The 11,470-nt window shown below is 39.3% G+C and overlaps 1 protein-coding gene across 7 annotated transcripts in view; it reads right to left on the bottom strand.

Moving 5' to 3' along the window:
• Zfand6 (zinc finger AN1-type containing 6) overlaps nucleotides 1-11,470 on the bottom strand; it is a 63,996-nt gene that overhangs the window by 15,718 nt on the left and 36,808 nt on the right. For 2 of the 7 annotated variants that reach the window (XM_050153943.1, XM_050153942.1), the window contains one exon: nucleotides 6,947-7,101. The exons of the other annotated variants lie outside the window; for them this stretch is intronic. The gene's annotated coding sequence lies outside the window, so the exon portion shown is untranslated. The remainder of the gene's footprint in view (nucleotides 1-6,946; nucleotides 7,102-11,470) is intronic. 7 annotated transcript variants of the gene reach the window in all.

The following is an 11,470-nucleotide window of genomic DNA, read 5'->3' as shown; positions in this document are numbered from 1 at the left end:
AAAAAAAAAAAAAAAAAAAAAAAAAAAAAAAAAAAAAAGAAAAGAAGAATAGCAATGCTAATTTTTTTCTGATATGTTCCTTTTTGTATTACTTTTTTTTTTCAAATGAAGATACCACTTGCCTAATTAGGGAAAACTTTTTTACTTTTTAAAGTATTGCTAATTTTCAAGAGTGAAATTAAAATCTAATGAGACAGAAACATTAATTCCAGCAGCTGGGACTCAGAACTGTTGGGAAGCAACATGGAGCTGACCATCAACCCAGAAAGACAGGAGGACTTCACATGCTACCTTTCCCAGGAAGCACCTGGCTATCTGGCACAATCAACCCTTCAGAGCAAATACTATAACAGGCTTATTAAAAAGAACCTCTTACTACAGGCACATCCTTGTGCATTACATATCAAGAATAATAAGAAACACAAAATAGAAAACACTTTGTCACTGAAACTGCCTTAATTTGGTAAACACCTAAGGAAAGCATTTACTGTTCACAGGAACCAGAGTTTGCTCTATCTCAGTATTTTGTAGATTGTTGACAGAGAAGATGTACCAAATTTAAGAACCAAGAACCCTTTATCTAGACTATAAAAGGAAGCTGCAGGCCTAGCATCTACCATTAAAAGTACTGTCCTAGCCCGCATGCTGGAATACTCCTTTAGTCCAGCACCTGGAGACAGAAGCAGGCACATTTCTATGAGATCCAGTCCAGCCTGGTCTAAAAAGCAAGTTCTAGGCCAGCCAGTGTTACACAGTGAGACCCTGTCTCAAAATAAACAAATAAATAAAGAAAAAAATGTCCTAGTTCTTTGTGGTAATGCACACCTGTAATTACAGTTGAATCAAGACAATCCCTAGTCACCAATCTGAACTACCTGGAGTTTCAGGCCAGCCTGAGCTACCTATACCTAGAGTGACCATGCCTAAAAACAGGAAATCACAAACAACAGACTATGTCTCAGGCTATTAATAGTATTTAGACCTTTAGCTAGAAATACGACCTGAAGTTCTAATAAGCTCCCTTTTCACTGCATGACAAGTTATTTCGGGATCTCATTCTTGCCAGAGTGTATGTGTGAAGCACAAACTGCATCAGTCATTGCTCTCCTGTAGATTCACATGTCAACTAAAAGACAATTCGAATGGAGAGAAGCTAATATAAAAGTCTGATGGCAAGATGTTCCAGAGGGACGCTAATCCATTGCATTTTCTTTTGTGTTTGTTACTGTGTGTGTGCAGGTGTGCTGAGGCCAGAGGTTAAAACTAAAACTGGGAGACTTCCTTGGTCACTTTCTACCTTGTGTTTAAAAACATATGTCTCACTGAACCTGGAGTTCACCAATACAGCTAGGCCGTCTGTCTGGCCGGTGCCAGGGATCCTTTGGTCTGCACTTTCACAGCACTGGAATTACAAAAGTATGCTGCAGTGCTTGGCTTTTTATGTGACTGTGGGGGATTTGAACTCAGACCCTTAGGCTTGTGTATCAAACACTTTACCCACTGAACCATCTCCCTAGCCCTGTACTCTTTTTTCATGTTTGTCTAGTTTTCTTATCAGGGTGACCACTCATCATTATAATGGAGCTGGGATTCATCCAGGTAGCCTGGCTATACCAAGTCCAGGTTTTAAGCTGGCCGTTTTAAAAGTATGGTGCGTGAGACCCTATGGAGGTAAGTATCTATCACCTGAAGATCAGCATTAACCAGTTATCTGCCCTAAAACAAACATCCTGCCAATGATCCTTAACAGTGCAAAAGTAGTGGTGTATTAACATCCAAAGCCTTTCAATGAGCCAAACAGGCGATGGAATAAACCATACTAGCAGACATCATCAAGCTACACCCAGAGCAAAAAGCAATTTATTCATTAAATTTTGCCTAAGCACTCATATCTTATTTTCTTTGAGACTGAGTTTTCTGAGGCCACAGGCATGTATCACTACATAATTTTAATATTTTGTGTGGGTCAACTGAGGGGGGTCACCTATGAAGCATTCTACATTCTGGAGAAATATAAAAGAAAAAAATGGCTGTGCAACTATTTCAATTGTGAAGTGACTGAATTATCCTTTAAATGAACAATTTTATTTGAAAGAATGACTGATGAACTGGTTATTCAGATATGATTACACGGCAGACATTTTCTTAAAAATAAAATAAATGCACCTGCTACACCAAAACACCAAACAAAAGTAGTCTCTGCCAAGGACAACATTCATGCGTTCAGACAGAAAAGGGCTTAACAAATCTCTAATATTTTGAGTATTTTAGTAAAATTATTGGTACTATTAATAAAATGATTAAATGATACTGAACCGATCTTTAAAAAGCTCTGTAAATAAGCGAATCAAGTACCCAATGTATGACAGTACAAAACCATTCATGAACAAAAGATCCATTCAAACTGAAAGACAGGCCAACAGAAGACAAAGAGGTTTTATATGATATCAGGGTCTTAGCTACAACCAACCCTGAAGAAACTTTGGGATAATATTAAAGAACACTACCTTTTATCATCTAGAAAGGTTTAAGACATTCTTTTCTCAACTACAAGAGCCCAGATTTTCTTTACAGACCTATATTATGTTAAATCCTCAGCCAATTATGAGAATCTTGTTTTATTAAGCCTCTTATTACTAAAAAAAAAGTGTACAAAGGAGTAGATGCAATTTTCCATTAAAACATTTTAAATGAATTATTATTAAATTTTCTCCTCAGTTTTACTTGCCATATGAAAAATAGCACAACACATAATATTCATTAGAAAAGCTTTTCATGGTACTCATCAGTTTGAGAAAGCCTAAGATTCTGGACCTAACACTGAGAATCCACTGCTGCAGAATGCACATTTCTCAACACAGGCCACAGCACTTCAAGAGGGCTGACACGGGTTCTTTTGGGAAGAGGAACAAAGTTGACTTACTCTTTTGTGTACCAACAGATACACAGCATTATCTCTGGATGTAAAATTGTATCAGTGGAGACTACATGGGACACCTAACAAGGCCCTGAGGATCGGTAATGGAGTAAAGACAACTTAGAAACAATCAGGTTCAAATGTACTATGCCATATTTCTAAGCAACAGGTTAAAACCAGATAAAATGAAAGGAGCTTCCCCCACAATAGATAAGCATTTCAGTGTGACTGAAAAATCACAAAAACCCCAAAGAGAAAGAGACGTACTTCTACGAACACTCAGGTAAACAGACACAGACAAAACAGAGAGGGGTGCATTGCTATGAACACTCAGATAAACAGACAAAAGCATTACCATCAAGCTTTTCTACCACAACATTTAACTTCAAGACAAACATTAAAATTCTATACCATCTAATTCTAGCTATTTCCTAAGCCAAACTATACCCTGCACAACAGCAAACTGACAATAATTTTTCAGAATTCAAAAGATACAAGGTATTTATTACACAGGTATAAAAACCTTCCATCTTATTTATTCATTTTCAAAACATTGAAAAAAATCACTTTTGTAAAGATTCAAAATTATCAAAAAAAGAAGTCACAAAAGTTAACAATTTATTTGAAGGCAATGACACAGCAAGAGTACCATGGGAAAACCACAGTCTGCCCTCACACCACACTGTGCTTTTTCTGGCAGGTGAGTTTGCAAGGCACAAGGCATCAATCTAGCACTGAAATGAGCAGGGAGCAAAACAGGTAGGGGAAAAGAAGAGGGCAGATAGATTCTTCATGTTACACTGTGGGACTCCACAGCTGCAAATCCAGGAGGAGAAAATGCCAGGCATAAGCTCGAGCACTGGCTAGCACAGTACAGTAATAAGACAGCTCATGAAAGTGTTGAAGCAGTTTTTCAGAGTCAAACACAGCCCATCACTCCTGCTCTCTAATGCTTCAGTCATTCGGAATTTACTGTGGGACTACTGTTTTATCCTTACGCCATTTATCTCTAAACAACTCTCCAAGACGGTGCTATGAGACCCCCCAGTTTAAAAATGAGGAAAATAATACTCAAAAAACTCAGTAACTAGTCCAAAGTTACATGTCTGGTAAACAGACAGATCAGTCATTTTATGTAAAAAAAAATGGCAACCTATAGTATCTAAAAATAAATCTAATTTTGAAATATTCATGAATTTTATTATCTGCATTTAAAGACTAGCTTAAATTTATGCAATGGTTCAGGCTTAAGATAATATGCAATTTTAACTTGTAAACGACTGTACTCAAAAAGTTAGTTTTTTTCTTTATTTTCCCTAACAAAGTTCTTATCTGTATAAAAATTCAAAATTACATCATCTGAGAATGCCAAAAAAATTCGTTACTATTAAAATGCCTATAAAAATCAGCAATGAATGAAGACAAAGATGTAATTATAAGGGCATGCCTTTCTTTCTTTTTTTTTTTTTTTTTTGGTTTTTCGAGACAGGGTTTCTCTGTGGCTTTGGAGCCTGTCCTGGAACTAGCTCTGTAGACCAGGCTGGTCTCGAACTCACAGAGATCCGCCTGCCTCTGCCTCCTGAGTGCTGGGATTAAAGGCGTGCGCCACCATCACCCGGCTTTTCTTTCATTTCTTATAGTCAAATCACCAACCAGTTCTAGTGAAATCCTAGAAGAAATCTGGGAATCTCTCATGTTACTTTACTTTCCATCCGAATGGTGATTCTCTTCCCTTCACACTAGAGAGCAACGGTGGGGGTGTTTTTAGGCGTCTCATGGGCACAATAGTGGCACTATTTTTAATATTTCTGTTTTACTACCCTGCTTTCAGTCCATTGACTTTAGTGTTCTTTGAACACTTAGTCTGAGTTACTATATAGTAACTGTCCTTGAAGAATATCATACATTCATGTTCCACATAATGTACCTAGCTCAGTCTACTTTCCACGCAAAGTATACTGTGTCAAATGAGAACAACCTTGAAGTCAGTCAGCAACAATGCAGTTCCCAACTTTGCCATTTTCGTGTTTGGAAGAGCCTGAATAAGTCAGTAATCTACCCTAGTGTTGATGCTCTAGAATACACACATTACCTATGCAAGAGATTAAATCATGCACACAGTGTCTACCACACAGCTAAAGCTCCATCTTCTCCAACTCTACCAGTCCCTTGCTTTATGTAGACTGCTCCTTCCCTGTAGATGCTGCCCGCTATGCCCCAACGGTCCTATCTATTTCAAGAAGTCAGCCTTTCTTGAATTCCTCAGAAAGCTGCATATGGCACTCTTTATGATGCTTCAATCTTACCATAGGGCAATCTAATAACTCACTTTCCACCTGTACAAAGAGTCTTCAAATCCCTTTTATGCCCACATGAACCCTACAAAGTATTTGCTGACTAACCACATCTCATTATTGTTGAAAGTAATACAGAAATGTGATTTAGAACAGAGCAGTTAAAAGATGCATGCACCTTTTTTTTTTTTTTTTGTTTTCCTGCCTTGACCTAAAGGAAACTAGATAGAAAATTTACAGAGTCACTCAGAGAGCTCTAAAATACCAACTTAATCTTATTCAGCCATGTTTGGTTGGCCAGCACATATTAAAATTACCTAGTTGTTAGTCTTCAGAACTTGGGGAATGTTACATAGAAGTTTCAGACTTCCAAGAAAAATAGGAAGACCTCATACAAAGTGAGCTCATGTTCTCAACACTAAAGCTCAGCTAGGCAGGCCTGAACTCTAGAATGCCCTCTGTGCCGGCCCACTTGGTCCAGTCTTCTTGTTATTTTTCAGATTTAAAATATAGTTTTTATTAATTCTTTGAGAATTTTGTACAGTGTTTTGACCATGTTCACACTCCTTCCCCCAACTCTTCTGAAGTCCACCCCACTCAACTTTGTGTCACTCCCTCAACCCTATCAAGGCCAATTTGTGCTAGCCAGTATTCTTGGATGTGTGGCCATTCACTGAAGCATGGTCAACTTCTCAGAGGCTATATACTCTTTGGGTCCTTCATCTCCTAGCAGTAGTAAAAAATACACACACACACACACACACACACGTGTGCCTAAATATAAGTACGTGTACTTCATGTATGCCTGGGGCTGGCAAAGGACAAAATAAGACATCGGATCCCCTGGAACTGGGATTACAGATGACTATGGGTGCTAGGAACCAAATCCGAGGTTTTGGAACCACTGAGTCATCTCCCCAGCCCCTGACCAGAGTTTAGGGCCTTACTAGTAATTTCCAAAGGAGTTGAGTAGTGTACACACACATAATGTAGCAAGCAATTAAACTGTTATCATTGCTATAGTACAAACTCCTTAATGTCCCTCCACTCTTTTTCTGATTTTTTTTTTTTTTTTTTTGAGAGTCTCACTTTGTAGCTATGGCTGGCCTGGAACTCACTACATAGAGGAGGCTGGCCTCAAGTTCAGAGAGATCATTTCCTTCTGCCTCCTGAGTCCTGGGACTGCCCAGCTCCCTTTCATTAGTCACGAGAAAGCTTAGCACCCAGACACGGCTAGTTCTCTATTACTGTATAAAAGGAAATGGAATCTCAGAAGACTGCAAAGAATAAAGGTACCCCCTACTATAATTTTTAATACACGAACCAAAGATCAATTAATGGCCAATCTGACACAAAGTAATTTCTCAGAGTTCTGAACATCAGGATCTTTTTTTTAAGATTTATTTGTTTGTTTGTTTGTTTATTTATTGTGTATACAACATTCTGCCTCCATGTATGCCCACACGCTAGAAGAGGGCGCCAGATCTCATTACAGATGGTTGTGAGCCATCATGTGGTTTCTGGGAATTGAACTCACGACCTCTGGAAGAGTAGTCAGTGCTCTTAACCACTGAGCTACCTCTCCAACCCAAACATCAGGATCTTTAATTCCATATGAGTGAAGATCACACACACACACACACACACACACACACACACACACACACACAGTTGGGGGGGGGTAAATTGTATGCAGAGATAAATAGGAAGGTCACAAAGCAAATAGAAAACACACCTTGACAGAAAACTCTTGGGAAGAAAGCTGCTCACTCTGATGAAAGAACAGGGACTTAGGTTAAAGTTCCTACTGTACTTGTAGGCTTGGTAACTCTCTGCATAGCAGTCCCCAGATCCCTATATGTCGAGTTTTCTTTCCTGCTGTTGCTTGCACTGAAAGACAAAAAGGCCATTGAGTCCTCCTAACATATGGGTAAAATCTCTAAAAATATTTTCCTAGAAAACATACATCACATCATTCCTACATGCTAACCATATCAACATAAGAAGTGTAATATTATAAACCCCACTTGCCTAGCTACTGCTACTGAAAGTTTCCACAGGCCTGAACAATAAATCTCATCAAAAGGGTCTGTAACAGCTAGACAGGGACACATGCCCTCTGCAAGTTCAAAGTCAACAAATGGGGCAAGGTGCAAGTGGTCAGTGTGTGTGTTCATGCCTGAGTACTATACTCAGTAGTATCTCTTAAACTTCTGTAAAGAAATTAATAACATCTAACGTTGTGGGACTCAGCTATGTTCTTTATGTAACTGTTTATTCTCATCCCTATATAGTATGTTCCATGGCATAAAAGATTATCTCATGTTGATGGGGGTTTTGGAACTTTCTTATCTATGACTTCTACAAATACAGTTGTTGGGAATATTATGTAACTTTTGGTTAACATGCATTCATACTTTGGCTCAGTACATACCTAAGAGTAGAAAAATTGGATCATGGTATGTGGATATTCAACTTCAGCAGAGACCACCAGTTTCCCAAAGCAAATACAAATGCTTACATGTTCCTAGCAGCATAAGTCTCAGGCTATTCCTTGATTCTCCCTACACTGGGCTAAATGATGGCTCCAAAGATACCCATACCCTAACCTCTGAAACCCTATTTCCCAAATAGAGTAAGAATCTGAGGCCATCTCATCCTTGATTAACCAGGTAAGCCTTAAAAGAGAGAGACACAGCAAGCTCTGAGATGTTCAGCAGCACTTTCATTTCTGATTTCTGGACTCTAAAATCAAGAGAATTATTTTTCTTTGCTTTTTACTACTTTCCTTCTATTTAATGTCCTTGTGCCCCCATGCCTTACTGCTTCACCATCACTGGCACTAGCACAGCAGAGGGCATCTGCATGCTGACTGGCTACTGGGCATCCTCTTCTGTCTTCACTGTCTTTTCTGTTGGATGATCCTCCCGCCCCCCCCCCCCCGATTTTGTCTACTATGTGCCCTGTCTTTTCCATTTTTAACGCAGCTTAATTCTATAAGCTGATGCTTTGAATGTGTGTTCCCTGGCTGGTGGCAGTGCTTTAGGATGTTGTGGAACCTTTAGGAAGCTGGGCCTGCGGAACAGATTTCTGGGGGCAAGTCTTTGAAGGTGATACAAAGTCCCTCATCCTGGGCTTGCACTCTTTGCTTCCTGGTTTGCTGTGAAACAAGGGACCTCTAACACCCTCTTTAATAACATGGACTGAGTCATCTGAAACTGTGAGCCAAAACAGATTTTTCTTCCTGAAACTTCTTCCTGTCAGATATCTCATCACAGGGATGTAAGTTAACAACGCCCTCATATTGTTAGGTGCTATTTAATAAGCTATTGTCTATTTCAAGATCATGAAGATATTCCATACTTTTCTTCTAGATTTTGTTATTTTATCTCTTATTGGTGATTTATATGGACTCAACTTTTAAAATGTAAAATAAGGCAGGACTGAGATTCATGCTTTAGGCATACATAACTACCTCAAAGACACTACTAAAAAGACTGTTCATTCCTTGCTGCGAGGCACTATCAGCCTGTACATATGCTTGTCACTTTGGGGAAGCTGGCTGCCACATCATCAAGACAGACCTATGTGGTAATCAGTTGGACCTCCAGCTAACATGCTCTCAAAACTGATATTGACTCTACTACTTTTCTTCAAAAAATAAGTCAGTACTTACATACATAAAATCACTCAATACCCCCTCTATACAAAAGGCAGGAAAATCCACTCAGAGCTCTCCAGTGGCTGCCTCATTTAGACTTTCATATGCTTTTCAAAACAACACACACACATACACACACAAAACCCCAAATATAAAATGTGATCTGTAATACACAAGATCCATCCTATAAGCCCTCTCATTTCCTCCTCTGACCTTCAAGTTTTTAAGCCACCCAACTACCACTTCCAGGCAGTCAGAGCAAGGAGTGGCTTTATCTCTTTCCTCCACATCTTTATCTCCTTCATTTCTCACAGCCAACTTAGTTTACAGTCTTTGTGAATGACTGGCTTGCTTAAATTCTTCAGTAACATCTTTTTCTAAACCTCTTGGAATTTTGTACAATGACTTATTATAGACGCAGATACTTTAGGATTCAACCTAACCATTCTGGCCACTACTGACTACAGTCTACCCTCTAAACCAAGCGTGCAAAGCCAACTTGGTTTCCCTGAGACCTTTTCTGAGTTTAGTAGATCAAAACTACTTTCATGATAATAACAACTTATAGCCTTAGGTAGTATCATGTACCTGTACTTCTTGGTACTGAAAAGCTGGATAAATAGGATCACTTCCACTTAAATTCAAAGGCAGCCCACACAACATAGAGAAAACCCCATTTCAAAAAAAAAAAAAATACCAAGTGTAGCACAGAGACAGTAAACAGTACTGGGAAGGCCGAGGCAAGATCAGACAGCAAGTTCCAGCACAGGCAGGCTGCCTTGTCTCAAACAATAAAACAAAGCGTGCATCTTTTTCTGTGTTGGTATTTGCGCCAGCAGTAGAAGAGAGGATGAAACAGCTGACACCTTAGCAGTGGCACTGAGCTGTGTCAGAAGTGAGTAAACATTTTATCCCTAACCCTTAACATGAAAAAATAGCTCTCTTTAAAAATTCTTCATTTTATGTTCTTAAGGCTCTCCTAGCCCAGGCAGGCCTATGCAGCAATTTAGCTTCACATTTAATCTTGCTACCATCTGCCTCCGAAGTGCTAGAATTGCAGGCATGTGCCACTACTCCAAAACTGTTGCTGGAGATGGAACCCTGGGCTTCGTGCATACTGGGCAATCACTCTTCCAACTTCACTATATCCAGAACCCCTGGAAAGGTCTTACCTCTTCTTAAAAGTTGATCTTGTAGTAGCTAGAGAGAAGGCTAGCTGTTTGGGCATGTTTCTCTGACGGAAACCATTACAGAACCATAACCAATCGAAATGCAGAACTGTAAAGTCCCAGTGGGTACACCTATAAAACCTTCCTGCCCCTTAAACTCAAGGAACATTGTAGAAGACAAAGCAGAAAGACTAAAGAGCTAGAATAGTTCTATCGGCTGTGAACCCCCACAGGGATCACACACCAGATATTTACATTACAATTCATAACAGCAGCAAAATTATGGTTATGGAATAGCAACAGATAATTTTATGGCTGGCAGTCACCACAACGTGAGGAACTGTATTAGAGGATCTCAGGATTAGAAAGTTGAAAACCACTAAATTAAAAAACCAGAGAGTTTGTTGTGATTCCTAGTAATGTCAAAAGCTAAACCCATAAAGTCTCCATGACTCCCCAGATATGAACTGAATAAGGATGACAACAATGGACATGCCAGAATGCCTCAACCCTACACAAAGAACTACAGGCAACTAAAATGGTGAGAGCAGGACAAACAGGCTTCCTAAGAGAGAGCACACCAGTTGGTTACTGGATATCACGTGGCCAGCTCTGAAACCATAAATAAAAGAAATACCATATACACCAAACAGGCTTTATTTAGGAATGAATAAGTGTGTGTGTGTGTGTGTGTATGTATGTATGTATGTAGAAAACAACTATCAATGAAGAGGCCATAAATTTGAAAAAGCAAGGTGAGGAGTAATATGGGAGGGTTTGAAGGAAAGGACAAGGAGAAATGATGTAATTATATCATAGTCTGAAAAATAAAAAAGAAAAAATGCATTGTTGTTTTTTAAAGACTTATTTTATGCATATAAAGGTATATATGTATATAAGACTATACCACATGCATATCTGGTGCTTGTAAAGATCAGGAGAGGATGTTGAATCTCCTGTAACTTAGAGTCCAGTATGGCTGTGAGCCACTGTAGTGGTCTGAGTGAGAGTATGGCCCATAGTCTCATACTTGGATGCTTAATCACCAGGAACTGACACTATTTGAAAGGGTTAGAAAGACTAAGAAGTGTGTCATTGGGGGTGGGCTTTTAGGCTTAAAGAGCGCATGCCAGGCCCAGTTTGTCTGTCTTTGCCTCTTTCTTGGCCTTTGGATCAGCTACTGTTCTAGTACCATGTTTGCCTCTATGCTTCCATGCGCCCCACCAAGATGACAATGCACTAAACCTCAGAAACTGTGCGGCACCCACTTAAATGTTTTCTTTTACAAGAGTTGCATTGGTCATGTTGTCTCTTCACAGAAGAACAGGGACTAGATTAGCCAGCATATGGGACTGCTAGGAACTGAATCTGAGTAGTTTGCAAGAGCAGCAAGTGATTTTAACCACTGAGCTATCTCTCCATCCCAAAA

Source organism: Alexandromys fortis, unplaced genomic scaffold, assembly GCF_014885135.2.
Source record: "Alexandromys fortis isolate MF-2015 unplaced genomic scaffold, M_Fortis_MF-2015_v1.1 scaffold_86, whole genome shotgun sequence".
NCBI lineage: Eukaryota > Metazoa > Chordata > Mammalia > Rodentia > Cricetidae > Alexandromys > Alexandromys fortis.
The sequence above is the reverse complement of the archived record's forward strand: the minus strand, read 5'-3'. Positions and strand labels throughout refer to the sequence as shown.